Genomic DNA, 24,010 nt, shown 5'->3' on the forward strand with positions numbered 1-24,010 from the left:
AGTATTTATTCGGAATAAATGCAAACATATGGCCAAGTTCAATAACATAAACTGATCAAGCAAGTCTCTGAACAGGAAATCAAAGAAAAAATGCAAATCTGCATTACAATAAATCTTGAAATAAATATCAACTTTAAAAAGAACAAGTTTATATATATATATATATATATATATATATATATATATATATATATATATATATATATATCCATTCTTAAATGAGAAGAGTCTAAATTAAACATACTAAACATACATTGTTAATAAGAAATATTCTGTCCAATAATTCTTAATGTGCACAACATTTAACCTTCATTTACATTGGCACAAGTTTTAAATCAAAGATTGTTTTACTCCTTGAAAAAGACTAGAAAATTAAAATCAAATTTAATTCTCTATAGTATAAAAATCCACACTGAAGAAAACCAAACTTTACAAAGACAGGTTATGCTGTAGGTCTATTTAGGGAACAATACTAAGAAATATATGGGTGACAAAGTTTTCTGATATCTCTCCATAATAATCATTTGCATGTTTTGTAACAAGCTTAAAGTGAATACAAAGTTTGAATAAGAGATAAAGTTTTAATAATAAAACTCCTGATAACAGTATATAAAATAAATTCAGAAATTATTTTATTTTTCAGAATTTAAAATTTTTAAATTTCCAATAACCAATTTTGCAGATAGTACAAGTTTCATACTATTTCTTATGATGAGACATTTATGTCTTATTCTAGTATAGGGAAAAATGCTGTATGGTTATGCCTGTATAATACTGTTTCTAAGCCTATGTTTGTGTTGGGTAATATATGCTATGCTTATACTTGTATAACATGATATTATCTAACCTTATTCTGGTATAAGGTAAGACACTATGCTTATTCTGGTATAAGGTAAGACACTATGCTTATTCTGGTATAAGGTAAGACACCTGGATATGAAGACTTTCTAACCTAATTCTGGTATAAGGTAAGACACCTGTATATGAAGCCTTTCTAACCTTATTCTGGTACAAGGTAAGACACCTGTATAAGATAAGACTTTCTAACCTAATTCTGGAATAAGGTAAGACACCTGTACAAGAAGACTTTCTAACCTTATTCTGGCATAAGGTAAGCTATTTTTATATGATCAGACTTTCTAACTTTATTTTGGTATATGGTATGACAATATATGCTTATACATGTGTAAGATTTGACTTTCTAACCTTATTCTGATATAAAGTAAGACACCCTATACTCATACATGTATTCAATTTGAACATCCAACTTGATTCTGATATATGGTAAGACACTGTAACCTTATACATGCATAAGATTATATATCCTAGCCCTATCCTGGTAATGGATAACACACTATAATGTTGCACTTGTTGAAGATAAGACTTTCTATCCTTATTCTATTATAGCTTAAGACACTTCTTATTCTTGTATAAGATGACACTTTCTAACCTTTATCTGGAACAGGGTAAGCACATTAGTATTTTATTTGTATAAAGATGATATTTTGTCTAACCTTATTCTGGTATACAGTAAGACATCATAGTCTTACACATGTGTATGATTAAACTTATAGCCCTGTTCTGGTACTGGACAAGAAAATCTAGTTGTTTACTTGCAAAAGATTAGACTTTTTAGCTCTATTCTGGTACTGGACAAGAAAATCTAATTGTATACTTGCATAAGATTAGATATTTTAGCCCTATTCTCGTACTGGACAAGAAAATCTAGTTTTATACTTGCATAAGATTATACTTTTTAGCCCTATTCTGTTACTGGACAAGACATCTAGTTGTATACTTGCATAAGATTAGATATTTTAGCCCTATTCTGGTACTGAACAAGAAAATCGAGTTTTATACTTGCATAAGATTAGACTTTTTAGTCCTATTCTGGTACTGGACAAGACAATCTAATTGTATAATTGCATATAATTAGACTTTATAGCCCTATTCTTGTACTAGACAAGGCAATCTAGTTTTATACTTGCATATGATTAGACTTTTAGCCCTATTCTGGTACTGGGCAAGAAAATCTAGTTGTATAATTGCATATTATTAGACTTTTTAGCCCTATTCTGGTACTGGATAAGACAATCTAGTTGTATACTTGCATAAGATTAGACTTTTTAGCCCTATTCTGGTACTGGACAAGAAAATCTAGTTGTATACTTGCATAAGATTAGACTTTTTGCCCTATTCTGGTACTGGACAAGACATCTAGTTGTATACTTGCATAAGATGAGACTTTTTAGCCCTATTCTGGTACTGGATAAGACAATCTAGTTGTATACTTGCATAAGATTAGACTTTGAAGAGTTATTCAGGTATAAGTTCTTAAGTACAAGAACACCTTTGTAACAAAATCATATTTTATCTTATGAGGTAATGTACTATATATCTATCAACTATATATCCAAGGATTTGTTTTTCATCTTCAAGTGTTATGTATCCATGAATACAATAACAATTCATTTTGAAAATATACATATATTGTGTTATTATTTTAATTTGTATTATTTGGGGTTTTTGTTGGGGTTTTTCTTAATTACACAGTTTCATTCCAATGAAATTAGTTTGCAAGTTTGATATTTTATACATGTCAATTACTACATAACCCTGCATTTTATTTTTATTTTTGTGAGACAATAAGGCAGAAAAAAGAAACAAAAATCAAGTTTCATCTACATATTTATTAATTTTTCTCCAGTGGCTGCACTTCCAACTCTCTCACCTCGTCACCTGAGACAGCAGAGCCTTTTGTTCCCTTTTAATTCTTTTTCAACTTTTCTCTTTAGAAACTGAATTAAATTATTGTCTTCCGCAATTACACCATCTTTTTTAATTGTTATTTTGCTGTCACTTCTGGCATGGAATCCTCCAAAAGTGCTTCTTTACAAAACTCCACCAATCTTTGTGTTATATACTTTGTCGACATGTGTAAATCTGAAAATAAAGAAAATAAATTTCATCATTTTATTTTAATATTGACTAAATCTAGTATATCTACTGCCAACTGAGCACAACTTTTACAATCTATTAATTCATTTATTATTTTCATTTAATAGTTTCATTTTACTTTTCTTAGTTTATCCCGTTATAACCTGTCAATTGCTGATGCACAGAGTAAATAATGCAAGATAAACTCAGAAAAAACTAAAATGTCATAAATGCTATTATTTATAGTTTTATTAAAATTGTTATTGTTATTTTGTTTGTTTAAAATACATATACTGTGTTTTAGAGCCTTTATTCTAGCTGATGAATTCAAGTGAAGTGCATTGGCTACATAACTGTTTATAGAACAGGGGCTTATCCATCTGCACAGTAATAGCTATGTCAACACAGTAACATAACATACAAAAACTAGCAGTGATGTGCGATTTAAAGCTTGTAACATTCCACAGCATGGTCTTAATATTTTTATCTAAATTGGCTTATGTGGTCTGAGTAAACATTTAACATTCAAAGCAAAATATGTGTTACTTTGCTTGACATACAAATGTCTCTTAGATTTGATGCTCTCATGAGTTGATTGTGATTTTTCCGAAACATTAAAGTCCATACAGGTGATAAAATATTTTAGTTTCTTTAAATCTCTTATTGTATTCATTCACATTTTAGGCTATCTACTGGGGCTACTTTACAATTTAAAAGAAAACAGTTTGGTGTCCAAATGTAAAACAGTGCAATACATTCACAATGACAGTTACGATGGAGGAGTAGAAGGATTTTTATCCCCCACATCGTTACTATCAAGGACGGGTTCTTACATTATAGAATTGTGAATCCAAATATTATAATGTTAGTCTTTGAACCCTCCTCCTACCAATCCTTGTATCAATTTACATATAGTTTTAAAATCATTTTTAATGAGCCATGGTGAATGTACTGTACAGTATAGTCTCAATACTCTTTTTGGCAGATTTGGTTTTCAACGCTTTGGTCTAACCTAGTCAAAGAAATAAATACTAATCATCAGAAGAGTTAAAAGGAATTTTTTTTCTTCTTCTATCAAATGAATTTATTAACTTTAAAAAATAAAATACAAACCCGTCATTGTGCATAAAATATAGTCCCAACCAAAGTTTAACTAGTATTAACATTTAAAAGTAGAATATACTTTTCTTACAAACTATAAATCAAAGAACACGTGTCCTTCCGAATAAATAAAACACTTTAAAGACAAAATCATTTTCCACACCGAATGTCCAATGCGTGTCATGCCACAATGGTGTATGCACTATCCTTTTGAGTACAGCTGATGAGCCATGTTTATGCAAAGTGTCACATTATTGCGATATCCATGTGAAAGGTCTACTGGATTCAACAATTCCCATATATACCGTAATGTATTTGTGACTTAATATTTGCAGTGATTGATTTTGGAACTGTAGACTGCAGAATATGCAAACTATTTTCATTTTCACTCAGATTTACATCAAAATATTTACCACCTAAATATGCAGTGATTGTATGAACTTGTGTCAGTTTGAAGACCGTTTTATATAATCATTTTTCTGTCAACAGAGGTGAGTTTATTTACTTCTGTTAATTAACATTTAAATCATGTTTATATATAGTGTTGATTCCATCCAACATATATATCGCCCCCTCCACAGCCCACCACGATACACACCTGCTATGAACTGCTATTATTGTTATTGTCTTAGGGTTTAAGCCATTTACATGCTATGTTATATATTAAATAGCATACCCATGTGGTGGTATATTGGACATATTCAAAAAAGATGAGACCATTTTTCACCAATTCGCTTTCTTGAGTTAAAAAAATTGGCCACCAAAATATTAAATGAAAACAAAAAATAACAAAAGGCGAAGTTACAAAATTTTTCCCACGATTGCTCCCAATCAGTAAGGATAATACGGCACAATAATTTCCTGGGGTTATTTGGACCAATCAGAATTGAATAAAGCGATATGTAAATGTGTGGTAATATCAAAAATATGAAACTGCAGATACTATACAGATGCTTTACAATATTTTTGGTTTCGTCTGTAACTATTTCTCTTTAAAAAAAATGATAATTACTACAGATTACATACTGAATATGTACTTGGGATTTTAGAAGGGTAGGTAAGATTACAAAAACTTTTTGTCACTTGGTGTAAACTCTATTTTTAAAAATACAATCCTGTGCAAGTTAATAAAATTTAAGTTACCTAAAATATCGTCCTCATTTTCAGCATGCTCCGGGTACATCATTTCTGCCTCTTACCAAGAGCTGCAATTTGTTAGTAGCTAAATATTTCATCCAATTTCCTCTTCAGCTCCAATTTTTCTATTTCTGATGTTACATTCAATACTAATTTGATGTCAACAGAAACCTTCCTTATGTAAATAATTTTAACCTACTCTGCAACACACTGCAAATTTCTGAAGAACTGAAAAAAAGATTTGTTATATATTATATATTTATTGCATTTAAGTAAATAAACATGATACATATAAAGTGAACATGTTCTTTTTGTTACGAGAAAGTTCAAAATCATTCATTTAATTTATCATTGTAATATTTCTTCATTGAGCAATCCCCTTCTAAATTTCATTTTATATCACATCATTTGCAATCACTTATTTATGTTTTAGCTGTAATATTAACAAAATCAAAAAACTGTATATACACTAAATTCAGTTATTGCAACTAATGAATTATAATTTGAAGTACTTGAATTGTATATTGACATCTTATATATTATTAACGTATTATAGTACATTAATATTTTCATACATTACTGTCAATGGTTACATTAGATTACTTTATTAGTTTTCAAACTGAACAGCTTTCATCATAATTATCAAAAAACAAAATGATATTGAGGAAAATATACTGTTATATAAACATATTAACAATAATTTTAAATCAAATTGAGTTCCATTAAAACATTCATAATATTGGTACTTTAATAAATTTTACAACTAATTGGACTTACTTGCACTTTACTCCAGAGCATTTACTTTTCTTAAGTGCTGAAGATTTTTATCAGTTCCGCAAAACATTTCTCTGGCATGTTTGTAATATTAGCAACTGTTGTTGCACTTGTTGCAGGAACATCCTATTTTAAAAAAATTTAAAATATATATATATATATATATATATATATATATATATATATATATATATATATACACACACAAACACACACACACACACACATATATATATATATATATATATATATATATATATATTCTGCTAAACATATTTCATGAATCAATTTAAAGAAGAAGAAAAAATATTAACATAAAATCATAAACATTGGGAATGTGTTCAAGCAGTACCCTAATTAATGGATCTGCGTTTTAAAGTCTCTTCAATTTTACCAAATTGATCACTCTTTTCAAACAAGCAATTACTTCCACCAACTTTCTTATTTAAATTTTTAGCAATGACTATTAAGACTTAGAAGTAATAAACCGTATATTCATAAATTTAATTTTTCAGCTTCCTTCAAAAAGTACTGCCATAAATGAATTGGATTTCTCTTGAGTTGAATTATACTTGGAATGCATCAGATGGAAATTATAATCTCAGGAAACAATATACCTCAATCACTTTAAAGTCCATTTACAAAGTTATCAATGAAAAACAACACAACATTATACAAGTTGCTAGGTTTTTGAGATGTAACTAAATAAGTTCCAGCTCATATTTACACCATATCAAGTACCTGGGAGTGACTGATAAAGAAGATTCAAGGTTTCATATGGTTTTTTCTTCTCTTTTATCAATATTATGTGCATGAGAATATACATCATTAACTGAACAAGAGTCAAAACAATTTTCAAACTGATCAAGAAAGTGTTAAAAATGTGTTCATATCTGCAATCTTCTGCATCTTGTGATATACATTTACATTCTGGCTATGCAACAAATCACATAGTACTGTGGAAAAAGGGAGATAACTCAAAAATCTTATCGGATGAAATCAATGACAGTAGCATCAATATTTTAAACCATACATTTCAGAATCATAGCAAATAAACTTTTAGTCATGTTAACATATAATCTACAATACTCTTAGCACCTTGACTGTAAAATTATGTCCACGTTTCATATTCAACCCTCCTAACTGTTCTGCTCAAAATATGAGTATGATAGGTGTAACATGATGCAATCTACAAATGTTTTAATAACTGTATTGATAGATACTCTAGATTGATCAAAAACATCTATATCTATGTTACATGTCGTACAACAGGACATGATCTATCTATATCAAAGGTATCATTTAGAAGACAATTCTTACTAGATCATGTGTGTACAATAAACAGATAAATACAAAATTCCTTAGCATTTGTAGTAGTCCGTACTCAAATAACAACACACCATCATTTTCACTATCTTTATTCTTTTGGAAATATGCAAGGCAAATTAAAAAGAAAATCTATAGTAGTTCAATAATCAGAAAAGACATAAAACAGTAAAAATATCACTTCATTATAAGTAGTCAACTTTATCTTTATAAAATGACAATTCCTTTCTAACATGTATGCATATTCCATCTGAGTTCCTGTCACGGAATGGTGTAAATGTTATTCCTTAAATACATGCACTCAGGTTTCGTTTTTTTTCGCTATACAACGATACCCGAGGGTAATTATGTATATGGTCTATTGTATTTCGAAATCGTGAGTACGATTCGTCCTATGCCACACATGCAAGGTGTTTTCGATATGGCAAAACGAAAAGTCTAAACGTATAAATACTTTACTGTATGTAAAGGGTCTTTACAATACTAATGGTTTTGTCAGCAAGAGGCCTGCTTAAAGGATTAGCACAACTCCAGCTGTAGGGCTGTCTGAGGGTAGGAATATCCGGGGTGCCTGGTGTTGTCTGAGGGTAGGAATATCCGGGATGTCCGGTGTTGTCTGAAGGTAGGAGTATCTGGGGTTACGGTGTTGTCTGAGGGTAGGAATATCCGGGGTATCCGGTGTTGTCCGAGTTTAGAAACGTCCGTTTGTCCGGAGCGTTTAAGGTGCCGGAGTGTCTAATGTCTAGTGTCCGGAGTGTCTAATGTCAAGAGTGACTAAGGTGACCCAGCTGTAGAGCCGTCAAAGGACCAAGGTGTCCGGAGGGTCTAATATTTGGAGTGTCCGGAGGGTCTAATTTTCCGAGTGATCATAGTATTCTGAGGGTCCGGAGTCTGTAGCAGTTGTGAAATTGATTCATAGGAGCTGTGGAGCAGATATCTCCATATATGTATTTTATTAGCTGTAGGCTAATTTTGTTTTAGTAAGACCCAGTGTATCATTCAGAACTGGACAGATTGATGGTATATCCGTTCTTGTGTTTAGCAACATAATTTCGCTACCTGAGCGAATACATTTTTACTATGTGTAAAAAGCTTACATCGTTTACTATTTGAGTGAACTATATTCATCTTTCCATTACTGAATCATTTGTGAATCATTTATCCTGTGTTTTTTTTGTGTTACTGAACTAATTTATTTGTATTTTTATTTCCATCTTTGAATCTGTGCGTTTTATGTTAAATAAATCCAATATTTGGATGATAAATACGCACACATCTTCATAATCTACTGCTCATATAAATCACCACATTAAACCATATATATCTGTGTCGTCAAAACGTGTTCTGTTGTCAATCTGAAATATCCCACCCCGTTATCTTGTTACAAATGGTGTCAGAAGTGGGATCATTTCGGATATAACAGAGCACTGAAATTGTTTTATTATATTTGTATGCTTTTTGTGTGTTTCAGACGTGCTTGACAAAGCACCGAGGTTAGGTAGATACCTAATATTACTTTATTTTTTGTATTTATTTAATATTTGTGTTGCATTTCGAGAAAGAAAATACGGTTTGTGGTAATTACGTGTTTTGTTTAAAACTGCACTTTAAGGTTGGTCACCACCAAACTTTTGAAATGTCTTCTATGAAAGAACTGGTAGAACTGGGGAAACAGTTTGGTTATGAGGGGGAGTCCCTTAGAAATTTTGTTCATGAAGAACAAGCCCGGGAGAGGGACCAAAGATTAAAGGAGAGGGAATTAGAAAGGGAAAAAAATTGAAAGGGAACAACAAATAGAAAAGGAGAAATTTGAAAGGGAACAACAAATAGAAAGGGAAAAAAGGGAAACCAAGAAGGAAATGATAGAATTAGAGAAGGGTAAGATTGAACTAGAGAAACAGGCTGAGAGGGAAAGGATAGAATGGGAAAGGGAAGCAGAGAGGGAGAAGTTAGAAAGGGAAAAACAGGTAAGGTTAGAAACTTTGGAGATGGAAGATAGAAATTGGCAGAAGGAATATCTAAGAAATTCTGAGCTATTGCAAGCTAAAAAAAGAGGGGGAACATGATGTTAAACTGAGAGATCCAAAATTGCCCCCATTTGAAGACGATAAAGATAATATGGATAGTTATCTAAATAGGTTTGAGAGGTATGCTACGGTACAAAAATGGAAAAAAGATGATTGGTCGCTCCATCTTAGCGCGTTATTGAAGGGTAAAGCGTTAGACATGTATTCGCGTTTATCCATGGCCGATTCGCTCAATTACCTCGTGTTGAAAGAGGAACTTCTCAAGAAATATGAACTAACCGAGCAAGGGTTTCACAAGAAGTTTAAGTATAGCAAACCCGAGAGAGGCGAAACATTCACCCAGTTTGTCAGTAGGACTTGCAATTATTTGCAGCGATGGGTGGAATGTGGTAAAGTCGTCAAGACATTTGAGGGTCTTATCGATTTCTTGCTTCATGACCAATTGTTAACAACTTGTAGCAAGGAGTTATATTTATTCTTGAAGGAAAGGTCCTTCACAAATATACATGAAATGGCCACACAGGCGGATTTGTTCGCCGAAGCTCGGGGAGGTTCACAGAATGTCATCACGCGAGATGTCAAAGGTGGGAATCAGGTCAAAGACAGAAAACCCAGGGAACCTGATAAATCTGGTAGGAGTAACCAGGGGAAGTGGAGTGACACGCAATGTGTCATTTGCAAGGAAGTGGGTCATATCTCCCACTATTGTCCTAAGCGGAAGGGACCAGTCCAGAAAGGCGCGGTAGCCATTAGAGGCAGAAGATCTGTAAATGGAAAACTCAATGTTTCCCAGCAAGTTAAGCGGGAAGCGGTGCGTGAACCGGTGGTGCGTTCAGAGACCAGTCACGATGTGATCCAATCAATCGGCACGCGAATTTTTCCAGAGGCATGGGTGCCGACCGCAAACGGCACTGTCAACGGACAAGAAGTCGCCGTTCTACGAGACACAGGATGCACTACTGTAGTCGTGAAACGGAGCCTAGTCCACGATGATCAATTGCTTGGGTTTAAATCACCTTGCATGTTACCTGACCAGACAATCGACCACGTTCCAGTTGCAAGGATAATGATAGAAACGCCTTTTTTGACCGGGACTGTGGAAGCTTTATGCATAGCCAACCCGATCTATGAACTTACGATTGGCAATGTACCGGGTTCTAGACTCCCAACCATAGCAGATTTCCGATTCCCTATCATCCAAGCAGTGCAAACTAAGGCTCAGGTAAAGGAGAAAAATAAACCTTTGCGTAAGTTAAAAGTACCGGAAGCCATTACTGATATATCCCGCGAAAGAATTTCAAAATGAGCAAAAATGTGACGCGTCTTTACGTGCAACCTCTGAGAAAACATCAACGGGTACCGTGAGACAGTGTAAGAACGAGAGTTCCTCTAAATTCCTTACTCGAAAGGGTTTAATGTACAGGGAATACTCTACATCGGATAGGAAGTTCTTGCAACTAGTGGTTCCCAAGAAATTCAGGTCACATGTACTAAAGGTCACGCATGAGTCGAGTATGGCAGGTCATTTAGGCGTAAAGAAAACGGATAGGGTATTAAGAGAATTTTATTGGCCTGGCGTCAATAGCGACATAGCGCGGTTCTGTCGCTCGTGCGACGTTTGCCAGAAGACGATCTCTAAGGGCAGGGTAACAAGAGTACTGTTAGGTCAGATACCCTTGATAGATACTCCGTTCAAAAGAGTAGGCATCGACATCGCAGGACCAATATTTCCACATACAGATCGGAAATACCAATACATCTTGACACTAGTAGATTACGCTACCAGATATCCTGAAGCCATAAGCAGCAGGGGGGGCGAATCGGACATTTTGTCCAAACGTCATTTGGTTTAATTAATACCTTCTGCACTCAGCGGATCCGGTGTCGTCAGCGCCTGGTAAAAAAAAACGACGTCGTCGTCGGGGAGATCGTCCAAACGTCATTTGGTTTAATTAATACCTTCTGCGCGCCGATCCCAGCGTTGTCAGCGTCGGGTAAAAAAGCGCGACGACCGCGTCGATGTCATCGCCCCCCCCCCCCTGCTGCTAAGGGGCTACTTACAATGAAGATCTTTATGATCTTACAATTTAACCGAATATTTGGTCGAGTCCGATACGATATCGTGTCCGAGGGTCGTGTAAATTTATCGTTACAAATCCATGTGGGGTCGACTGAGCATGACTAAAAAAGTTTCGAAAAACATTAAAGTCCATGTCACCGCCGCACCATGTCTGCCAAATATTTCGTAGCGTGTGTGTATCAACGCCGTTGAACACAGCAAGAATATTACAGTTGTCTCTGATTACTTTTGGAATCTGAGTGTATCGTTGAGTGACATATATCACGTCAGTGTTTTTATGCCTGCCTCTGGAAAATATCCTAGCTGGTTTTTTTTGATTGTCTAACATAACATCATCGTACACGACTAAATTGTTAACGTCGCCATCAATATCATCGATACCTGGTGCATCATTGATATCTGTAATAAACTCAATAACATTTTTTTCAGCGATCGCTGATGCATTCTCGTTGAAATCTTTCAACACCTCGTAGCATCGTTGATCATCTACGCTAGGGGCGATTAAATACAACTTATCCCACTTCATCCATCTCATTATTAAATTAAGTAACAATTGCGTCTTGCCGGATCCAGATGGTCCGATGATAATCATCCGGATCGAGTTTGGTAACGCTGCAACATGCTTAACTGGTTCTCTTGTTTTAGTCGCCGAAAAATCAATTATATTCATATCTCTATACATAAATTATGGATCTATATTGTGTGAAGTGTAGAGTGCGTACTGGCACAAATGATATGACAACCGCTACAACAAGAAATAACAGATCGGCACTTACTGGTAAGTGTGTACAATGCGGTATAAATAAATTTAGATTTATTTCTATTAGACCCGGGGATGTTTTAAAAAAAAAGCGAGGAGGTGATATTGCAGCCAAGTTATCAAAACTCCCCGGAACGCCGTGGGCAAAGTATCCAGGAGAAAAACACCTTCCAGGATATAGCTACTGTGGCCCCGGAACACGATTAGATATCAGACTCGATGATCAAAATCAGCCCAAACCCGGTGAGTATCCAATAAACGCTATCGATAAGGCGTGTCATGCTCATGATGTTGCTTACTACAAAAGTAGCGATCTGCAACAGCGTCATATCGCGGACGTAAAAGTAATTCACGCGTTAAATGCTATTCCTCATAAATCATTCAAAGAAAAATTGGCCTCATGGTTGGTAAAATCGGCTATGAAAGGTAAATTAATGATTGGAAGCGGAGCTTCTCGCGCTGGTAATTGAAAACGTTAGCGTTTATAATAACAACATGGAATCCATCTATTATTCTCCGAGAGGATACTGGAAGGGGAAGGCCGCTATTGGTAAGCTTGCAAGCGCTGCAAAAGTAACAAAGGCCACTGCGGCTAATTGGTTATCCAAACAGGCTATATGGCAAATTTATCTACCACCGCCTAAACAAATCAACTTCTCGCGCTTTGATGTCAGCGTACCTAATGAAGTTCATCAGGCTGATATACTATTTCTGCCGCATGACAACGGTTACAAATACGCGCTAACCGTAGTTGATGTTGCGAGTCGATATAAACAAGCGGAACCGTTAAAAACAAAGTCAGCAACTGAAGTAGCCGATGCGTTTGGGCGAATTTATCGAAGAGGTCCTCTGCGCTGGCCAAATCTATTACAAGTTGATCCTGGTAGTGAATTTCGCGGTGCTGTTTTATCAACGCTGAAACATCATAGCGTCGCGATACGACGAGGTCATACTGCGCTACATCGTGATCAGGCAATTGTTGAACGATTCAATCGGACTCTTGCTGAACGGTTATTTGGATATCAGTACGCAAAAGAATTCATCCAAGAAAAACGATCTCGTGAATGGGTCAAAAGGTTGCCAGGCGTAATTGCAGCGTTAAATAACGAGATTACCCGAGCAATCAACATGAAGCCCAGCGACGCGATTAAAAAAAAGTATATACCCGGAAGATCAAAAATAGATAGCGTTTCCAAGCCGATTCTCGGCGATGTCACTGTTAGATATCTGTATGAACCAGGAGAGCTTGAAGGCGGTAAAAAAAAGAGCTACTGATCCTATCTGGAGTGTTACCACACATAACATATCAACGATAACACGATCAACTGATAGACCACCGATCTATAGACTGGATTCAACTGCCCCACAGCGGGGGTTTACACGCGAGCAACTACAAGTGATATCTGACGATACTCAATTGCCCCCGCGTGGTCTTAACTAGCGCCGTTGCGTCTATTGCACTCAAGACAGGTTAATCTCACATTGTTTTTAACATGACCGAGACTGCTATCGATCCTGTCCACGGTAAATTGGCGAGCGTCTTTATCCGAATAACGCCAGCGCATTACACAATTACAACTCGCGCAGTGATTATTCTGTTGTTTTCGTAACGCAATTATTAATTCGGCATCAATATCAAAACGCCGCTGTTTTTTTTATCCTGTTGGCGGTAACCCGAGAGTTTTCTATCAATGACGCTTGCATCGATGATGTCGTTGGTGACTCCGTCACTGGCTTCGTCAATAACAATTCTTCGAAGTTGATTTATCCTCCGTACTCTGGACACTGTAAGATAGACTAGATTTGACCATTCGATGCGATTATCAACCATCCAAACAATTGTATCCGTGATAGTCAGTCCCTGCGAGGAATGTATTGTCGTTGCGTATCCTAGCGTCCACGGGGATTTATCAGCACGTAGCGCGTCCTCGACGACGCTGATATCAACGAGCACGATATCATTCAGCACGAGAATTTGTTTTTTTGTCCCCGACGCTGTCGGGCCTGGAATTTCAACTTCAATGTTCTGCCGCCGTGTATCCACGGGTCTATAACATAACGGCACTGGGCGCGTTGGAAACTTTTCCTTATGCAACGTAAACAACTTCCGCTGAAGTGTGTCTCTGACTATCTTTCTACTCGCTACAATCAAATCGTTTGGTTTCCATGTTTCCCAGAATTCATTTAACGGCGTTTCCGGAATCACCTCGCGGATTATTTCACATTGAATTCTATCCGGCTGTAATCTGATTAATTTTTTAACCTCGCGCAGTTGTTCATCAAGTGCTCGGTAATCAGTATCGGTTTCTTCATAATAGTCCACAAAGCCCTTTAACCAATCATGTGGACCCTCGCCGACAAATGGTGGTGGTTGGCCATGGTCGCCACACATTATCACCGCTGTATTCGCGCGCAGCAACCACTCAAGAAACATTTGTAAAACATCTAACGAAACAGTACATATCTCATCCCAGATGATAACCTCAGGAATAAATTTTTCACCCATTCGATCAGGAGTCCACTCACCGCCGCTGTATCGAAAAAAGCTGTGATAAGTAACGGCGTCAACATTTCGTTGTTTTATCTCTCGCGCTAGTCTATGGGTCGGTGTAAGCACGATTATACTTGCCCGCGTTCGAAATAATTCAATTGCCCTAGTCGTTTAACCCGACCCGCCACAGCCGCTTAAATAAACTGTTTTTTATCTACAAATTGGATCAGAACACGGTGGTGCATTAGACCATTCTGACAATTTATCGCCGCGTAAGTAATTGTTCTCAACGGTGACATCTGCTGATGGTGAATAATCGCGTCGTATTTCATTTTTAATTCTCCATGTACCCCAACTCTCGTCCGGACTAGTAAACTTGGCTATGTTTCCCTTATACTTTACGTCAATATAAAATGAATCAACGGCTACTCTAACCGCAGTGTCAGGAAATCTATTTATCATCGAGAATAAATTTATGCAAGCATAACCCAGCATAGACGCCCTCAAATGTGGATATGCCGGGCTGTCTCCATCGCTGTAAGTAACAACTGTACCCAACCTTGTTCCATTGGACAAGAAAGCTGTTTTACAGTTTACGTATTTATTTTTCGCCACTGCGTCCTTGATTACGAAATCATATTCTGCGTCATCTATAATCAGCCGTGAGCAATATCGTTTGTAGTCGCAGTTTTTTCCACCTTGTGTGAACTTACCAATTATTCTTCTACCGAGATCTTTTGCCTCTCTGTTTCGTTGGTTGAATATCTTTTTGGACCATTCGATGATATATTCCTCGTCGGCATCAATGTGTTTTCTGGACTCGTCAATTATACTATCTAGACGCTCCGGTTCTGGTAACCAGACTTCAGTCTGCGCCCGGTATGATATAATCGCGTCGCTGACAATCAACGAAACTAGCATTTCACAATCAATCATATACCGTAGCAGCGCTACTGGCAACCACTTCTTTTCAGCCATGTGTCTACCGATCCAAATATAGCAACAGCGATGAAGTCCTGCCGCGAATTCAAATGATACTACGCGAGCGAATCCGGTTAAATCAAAATCAGGCAGTGGTCCATTAATAGCAACACGAGTCATTTCATGTCTGGGGTGTCCAAATCGTTTAAAGTACTCAGCGGCGGTACCATACCCGAGAAAACTCGCTGGATAACAGGCAACCATATCAACGGAAATCATAGCGTCGCGGCTGTATTCAGTGTTCCATAGTCCACCGTGATAGTATTCCAAACAACTGGATTGTACATCCGGTAGAAATTCCTTGCGTGTTGGACTCCACGCATTTTTCCTTGCTGCAACATGTGCCGCAACCGATGGAATCGTAAAACAATTTGTTAGCAGTTGTTCATCATGCTCCTCAAATTCTATGGCGGTTTTTTTCATCTTGTTGTGAAACGCTTCAGTGCGATATAATTCACCGTTTGGTCTTACAAACTGATCAAAGGTATCCGCATCGTTTTCAGCGCTGCGAAGTAACCACACTGATACGGGGTCGTTTTTACACAAACAAGCAATAGCATCAAATAGTTTCCTCTCCGCGAGAAAACCGTTCTCTTCCAGGAATTCCCCCGGGATATACTTTACTGTTCTATCCCGTGGAAATACTGTGATCGCGGGCGTCCACGCGTGTTCGTTATGATCAATAATTTTAATTGGGGCTCCCTTTGATTTGTACTTTGATTCGTATAATACTTCACCGGTTATCGTTGTAACGGTTATTGGAAATCTCAACGACGTTTCTAATCTCGCTATGTCGCTGATGGTTGCTCCTCGCTCGTGCACTGTCTCCTCCCACTGGTTGATTTTGCTACGTTGTAAATCAGTCAATTTGTTTCCTCGACATGCATTTGTAAAATGCTCTATTATTCGTTCTGCTACACAATTTATCCCCGTTGACTGTTTCATCGGCGCTAGTTTTCCGATATCAGGTTTCTTATTTAACGGGTATATTCCATAAACAACTGCTGTTTCAGGATACGCCCGTTCATAGTATGGTCTGTCAATTCCGGTTAACAACCCCGGCTTGGAGTCGCGGCTAACAATAACTGTTTTCTTGTCGCTGAGAACTGGTTCAAATTTATCACGTATGATCCAATTACCTGATTCCACCTGGACAATGAATTTTACTCTGAAGAAATACTCGCTGGAGCCAAGTTGTGATGTTATCGTTGCCGCGCGTTTGTCGTTCATGGTAGCATCAACAACACCATCAATTCGAAATGTTGACCAACTATGAGATGCACCATCACGCTTGAATTCATTGATACAATCGCGTATTTTATTTAACAGGGTTCTATCGTTTATTAACACTTTTGGTGTGTCCTTGAGGACTCTATCGAGATTGAATTTAATATTTTTCCAGGGCTTAATTGCTGCTAGTTTCTTGAACTCCTCCTCCATATAATTAAAACAAGTATTTAAATAAAAGAATATAGTATAATGAATCACTGCAAATGGTTGATGATTGGGTCGACAACCCCGTGCAATAAATCATGTAGAGGTGAATTCTGCGTGTATCATTTACAAAGCGTTCGTAATGGTTCTCTTGGCCCCCTCCCGTGCTTGGTTTGCCACGTTGGGGTGCGTGGTAAATCACAATTATGTATCAATTGTGGCGGAAAGCGATACAGGGAGTTAAAACGCTATTATGACAAACGAATTAAAAACGCCGTCATTGACCCCACCGCTGACTCCGTCAAGGACAAAATCATCAAAACCCCTCAAGACTACATTGAGAGATTTATAATTAAACCAAATAATGAATTAGACAAGTAGTATTATTATACAAATGGACCAAGAATTTCAGCCGCATCCTGTGCTCGTTAATAACGAGGCATCTCGCGACGGCGTTGTTAGAAACCGCAGACTGAAGAAGCCGGTTGGTACCGTAAATAATCAGGGGTATTTGACATTTGGTGCCGGAGAGAAGTATTTTGTTCACAGGGTGGTATATGAAACGTTTAAGGGGCCAATCGAGAATGGTTTCGTTATTGATCACATTAATTCTGATCGTCTAAATAATTCTCTTATAAACCTACAGTCCATTACTCAAAGTCAGAATGTCAAAAAAGGTAAAACAGGGAAGCACGCAAAAAAAGCAAAGAGCGTCAAATCGTTTGATACAACAACTCACGAAGAAAAAACTTTTCAGTCGATGAATGAAGCCAGTAGATACTTTGACATTTGTATCGCCTCAATACGAAAAGTAGCAGAACGAGTATATCAAACAGCAATCTCAAAAAGGACCGGACACAGAATTCGATTTTCGTACACAAATATCAGCGAGTGACAAGGTCACCATGACGAATTGTCTGTAATACCTCTTTTATGTTTAAATACTATCAATAGTAATAAATAACACACTGCGCGGGGTTCATTTTGTAAAATAATTTTTTTTATTTAAAAATAAGATGTTTTATAAGAATATGAATATCGAATACATCAATAATATATTAACCGAGATTTCAAAATTAAAAAATCAAGGAATTGAATTATCTGATGGTCTCAACAGCGAAAAAATATTATCCGATTATGAGATTATTAACGAACAATCGAAACGGGGGCGTTTTACCCTGGCCCGCGAGTACTTTTTTATAAAAACGATTACAACATACGATTAATGAAAACTTGTACCACAATGACGTAAATGCATTCATTGGACTATTCACTGCCGTTGAAATAATACGAAAAAAACTTGGACGTGTTTATGAACGATGCCGGGAGATTTCTAGTAAGATCAAAAACATTAGAAGGATTATAGACGAAAACTCCGTGGAGCCCCCGATGGTATACATATCCCCCCCGCCACACTCGGCAGGAAATTAGAAATTGCGGAGCAATTGCAATAATGGTAGGCGAATCACTTACTACTCGGCTAGCCAGAGAGCGGCTAGCGGCGCTTAAAAAGTTCATACCGTTACGAGACAGGGTCCGAGAACAACTTCAAACGCGGCAGCAACTACAAACTGATTTTACTGTTGGAAGTGAACAACTCTTTGCTCCGATAACGAGTGCAACCAAGGATGTGAAAACAGCGATATACGGGGATATTCCCGACGAAGAAAGAAAGAAAAGGGCGCCACTGCTTGGCGTACTTGAAAAGATAGCGGCTCAGACCGAACAAACAAAAAGGTCTTTAGAAACACCTCCTGCGGAAATAGCGGTTGCTACAACACGGAGGCCACCACCACTCGCTATAACGGACCCACAAGAACCTTATGTTACAATGGCCGACGAAGAAGAACTAGGTGCTACCGCAAGAGAACCAGAAGAAGAAATACCGGAAGAAATACCGGAAGAAATACAGGAAAAAAAAGAGAAAGGGGGGAATATACCCCGTAATGTACTTAAAAAGGGCACAATAGATAAAATTAGAGGCCTCAGCAGGGAAGAATTAGTTGATTTTACTGTCACAAATTTTGCTAAGAGCACACGAGATAAGAAGCATATCAATAGCGGTTACGAGGAAAATGTAAGGGATATAAAGGATTGGGCAAGAATGGTGTATTTAGCGAGTAAACATGAGAATGCGGTACCACGTGGTGATCCCGATTACAAAGCATTCCTCGATGAGGTTAGAAGTGCAAAACCAAAAAAAGGAAAAGGATACAGCGGTGTGGCTGAAAACGCTTGTCCTAATAGTGTTCTCAGTGATATATCACGGCTGGAAGTACTAATCGGAGGAAAACGAGCCGGAAATAACTCTCCGGAAATAATCAATGAGGCCGCTGATATTTGCAAGCGGTTATTTGCAGGCGGTATCATGGACATTAATGCATATCGAACGCTCATAGACGAACTCGTGGATGATTAATTGGAAAACTGGTGTTTTTATAATAAAGATGTTCATACATTACAACCATGATAAACCAGTACTCGTCTACGTGGTAAACTCGCGATTGCCTGTTTACCGCGCGTACTATGGAGATGGTCTCGGTAGCACCATTGCGGGGTTATTTACAAGAATGGCTCCAAAAGTGGCGCCGTTAGCCAAACAATTAGGAATGAAGGCTATTGATGTTATTCGTGATAAGGGAATCAGCGCTATTGGAGATGTTGCCGGAAAGGCGTTTTCTGCAGCAAAGGACAAACTAATGTCGTTGGTGAGAAAAAGAAAACAGAAACCACCGGTGATGCCATCAACGACAGTGATGCCTGCAAATGTCAGCAGGGTAATAAATAACGCCGTGGAAGAAAAACTAGCGACGATGGCTTCGCCATTGGCGGCTCAGCCATCCGCCGATGCGGCAACCAACGCGTTCGTGAACGCAATAGCGGGAAGTGGTCTTAAACAGAATTCAAAGAATTTACGACGAAAAAATCGCAATTGAAAACATCAACATGATAAATAATAAAATGTTTGCGCGAACCGCTGATCCCGCGTTTGATATGGATGCCCCAGTGCGCAGGGATGATTCTGTCCGTGATTATCAATTTTATTCCTATCAACCACCACAAGCCGACCTACGATCGCGAATTGAATTTCAAGTCCAAGATACCAGTAAATACTTTTTGCCGTGTGAAGCGTTTATCGAAATTGAGGGAGAACTCGTGACAAATGTTGCCGCTAATACACCATACGCAAATGACCCTCGTGTTCGAGTTGGCTTCGTCAACAACGGTATCATGGCGTTATTTGAGAGCGCCAGATATCGTATTGACGGGCTAGAAATTGAATCAATAGAATGCGAGGTTGATGTTGCAACGACGATAATTGGGTTAGCGAGATATTCAGATGATTATACAAGATCGGCGGGCCCATCTATAATGTTCGCGAAGGATACCACTAATAACGCTGATCATCTTCAGTACATTAACGTGCTGACGGCAAGAGATACCGCAGTTGACCCACAGGCTGAAGCAGCTAACCCAGACCGCAGGGCAAGACCAGGCGCTGATTTCACTGTTATAAAAAGTATTAACGATAATTACAATATGGGATTCGCAGTACGAGTAGGGATGTTGCAAGGACAACGCCGACGGTTTTCATGCGCGATTCCACTCCATCACATATTCGGATTTTGCAGAAATGTCAGAAAAGTTATCTATGGGGTTAAGCATACAATCGCGCTAACGCGAAGGGGTGATGATAACAATGCAATATGGCGTGCTGCTGGCGTCGATAACGGTAAAGTCGTTTTAACTAAAATAGCATTGTGGATGCCGGTGTTGACTCCATCAGTTACCACGGAAGCACGATTGTTATCATTTATGGAACGGGGGGAAAATCGTTGTTGAGTTGGGTAGCGGTAACAACTGATGCTAAGGAGGATAATGTCGCTGATACATTTACATGGCACTTGGCATCAAAACAGGGTGTTTCAGCCCCACGTCATATTTTTATAGCGCTACAGAATAGGGAACGATTGGGCAATCAAGAACGCAGCCATATGATATTTGATCAATTAGGAGTCAGGGATGTTTCGCTGAGAATAAACGGACAACAGGAACCATCCGAGGATATACAGCTTAATTACGGCGACAACCATATCGCACGTGTGTATCATCGATTGCTGTCATACATGGGTCGTGATCAAAACGTCGACACTGGTTTGCAAATATCACAACTTGATTTTAAAAACATATATCCGATTTATTATTTTTCGTTGGAACATCTTGATTTAACGAGACAATCCGTCGTTGATATACACTTCCGAGCTCGTATAGCCCCGGGTGGTGCCGATTATAGAGCGGTTGCTGTCATTCTCAGCGATAAATCAATGCTGCTAGAAGGTGTTGGTGGACGAATGAGAATCGTTGATGCGCCAGTGGAAAACATGTAATTGAAAACACAAACGCGTTTACAATAAAATGTCGTATAGTGTTGTCAGTGTAGAGTTGACCGATGGTCAAGTCAAGAAATTACGATCAAAGTCGGCTAAACAATGCGGAACCACAATAACGCTGAAGCCGTCACAGATGGCAGGTAGTAATCATAAGATATCGTTGACGGCGCGTCAAATAAAACATTTCAATGATGCGATGAAGAATAAAAAGGGTATTCAAATAGATTTCTCGGCCGCAGCGATTAAAAACATGGAAAAGACCGGTGGGATATTTCCGCTGTTAGCTGCGATTCCAGCGTTGATTGCCGCGGCCGCACCAGTAGTGGCTAAGGCGGCGGCGTTAGGAGCCGTTGGAACCGCGGCGGGGATGGCATTGAAGAAGGCAACCGGGAAAGGCTATAAAAAAAAAACGATCCGTGGCCGGAAAGGGTCTAAAACTACCGGGAACCCCGTATTCATGGTACTCGGGAAAGGGTCTAAGACTACCGGGAACCGTTTAATGACTCCTATGTCTAATTTTGATTTAATAGACGCCGCCGACGCGTTAGCGATAAAAAACTTCAGAGGTGTTTTTATGAGGGATCAATTACCGGCGGCACCAAGGAATATTGAAACCGGCATAATTAACCTCGATGGGTCCTCCGGAGCGGGAACTCATTGGGTTGCGTACGCGATTGATCCGCGTGCAATCGTCTATTTTGATTCATACGGGTTAGCCCCGCCGAACGAGTTCATGCGGTATATCCGGGCGTGTTCAGCCCCGGTTTTTTATTCCACGCTGCCAACACAGCGATTAAGTGACCCACCGATATGTGGCCGTGAGGTATTGAACGTACTCGCGGCGATTTCATCATCGCGGAAACCACCTCATGTGGTTGTAAACGAATACACTAGTGGGGTCGTAGAGGCCCGGCGGGTTAATTAAAAACACCGTTTTTTTTTTACAATAACGATGATTGATATTTGGGGACGACCTATTTCGGCGCTGAAAAAATCCACGGAAACGCCCGCCACGGATGACATAAAAAAACTAATCGAGGATGAAATCGCCGATACGTTAAACTTAACCAGTGTTGACCCAGGTGAAATAGTTGTATTTCAAGACCGCCAGGGTAAAATGAAATCCAGTAATGTGTCGCTGGATGACGTTTTAACACGACAGCGTGACGCCGCCGAGAACGCTATCGCGCTGTATACCAGCGACGGACGACTCAAACCGGGTGAACATCTATCGACGATAACATTAATCCGAGACGGTTTTACAAGGTTAGATAGATCGGTGACCGAACTTGACACGCAGGTGAAAAAATCTGTCACCGAGGTGAAAAAATCTGTCGCCGATATACAACTCACTACTGCTAGTTTTTTTGCGACCCCGACGGTAACCGAACCGAATCTTGCGGGGATAAAAAATACTATTTCGGAGTTTACAACGCTGTCGGGCCAATTTTACACGTTATGAAAAAATGTTAACAGGATCGATGACAACTTTGATAAATTCTTTGGTAAAAAAAATACCAAGCTGGATGAGATTACAACAACTATAAATGATATCACTGCGTATGGACAGGAAATAAAAACAATCAAAGCTGATGTTGCAGCGAACAAGAATAATGTAGACGCGAATGGACAGGAAATAAAAACAATCAAAACTGATGTTGAAGCGAACAAAAAAAATGTAGACGCGTATGGAGGGGAAATAAGAACAATCAAAACTGATGTTGCAGCGAACAAAGGGAATATAGACGCGTATAGAGGGGAAATAAGAACAATCAAAACTGATGTTGCAGCGAACAAAGGGAATATAGACGCGTATGGAGGGGAAAGAGGAACGATCAAAACTGATGTTGCAGCGAACAAAAAAAATGTAGACGGGCATACACAGGAAATAAAAACAATCAAAACTGATGTTGCAACGAACAAAAAAAGTATAGACGCGAATACAGGGGAAATAAAAACAATCAAAACTGATGTTGCAGCGAACAAAAAAGTATAGACGCGTATGGAGGGGAAATAAAAACAATCAAAACTGATGTTGCAGCGAACAAAAGAAATATATACGCGCATACAGGGGAAATAGGAACGATCAAAACTGATGTTGCAGCGAACAAAAGAAATATAGACGCGCATACAGGGGAAATAGGAACGATCAAAACTGATGTTGCAGCGAACAAAAGAAATATAGACGCGCATACAGGGGAAATAGGAACGATCAAAACTGATGTTGCAGCGAACAAAAGAAATATAGACGCGCATACAGGTGAAATAGGAACGATCAAAACTGATATTGTAGCGAACAAAAAAAGTATAGACGTGCATGAACAGAGAATAGGAACGATCAAAACTGATATTGTAGCGAACAAGAATAATATAGACGCGCATGGATGGAGAATAGAAACAGTCAAAACTGATGTTCCAGCGAACGAAAGAAATATAGACGCGCATACAGGGGAAATAGAAACAGTCAAAACTGATGTTGCAGCGAACAAAAGGAATATAGACGCGCATACAGGGGAAATAGAAACAGTCAAAACTGATGTTGCAGCGAACAAAAAAACTATAGACGCGTAT

At 38.2% G+C, this 24,010-nt stretch overlaps 1 long non-coding RNA gene across 2 annotated transcripts in view; it reads right to left on the reverse strand.

Moving 5' to 3' along the window:
- Positions 1-2,675: 2,675 nt before the first annotated feature.
- LOC149777890 (uncharacterized) overlaps positions 2,676-24,010 on the reverse strand; it is a 46,313-nt gene continuing 24,978 nt past the window's right edge. For both annotated transcript variants that reach the window (XR_016415320.1, XR_016415319.1), the window contains exons 3-5: positions 5,953-6,075; positions 5,182-5,403; positions 2,676-2,943 (exon numbers count right to left, since the gene is read on the reverse strand). This is a non-coding gene — a long non-coding RNA (uncharacterized LOC149777890). The remainder of the gene's footprint in view (positions 2,944-5,181; positions 5,404-5,952; positions 6,076-24,010) is intronic.

This window comes from Sinohyriopsis cumingii, chromosome 17 (genome assembly GCF_028554795.1).
Source record: "Sinohyriopsis cumingii isolate HCF-2022 chromosome 17, ASM2855479v2, whole genome shotgun sequence".
Taxonomy (NCBI): domain Eukaryota; kingdom Metazoa; phylum Mollusca; class Bivalvia; order Unionida; family Unionidae; genus Sinohyriopsis; species Sinohyriopsis cumingii.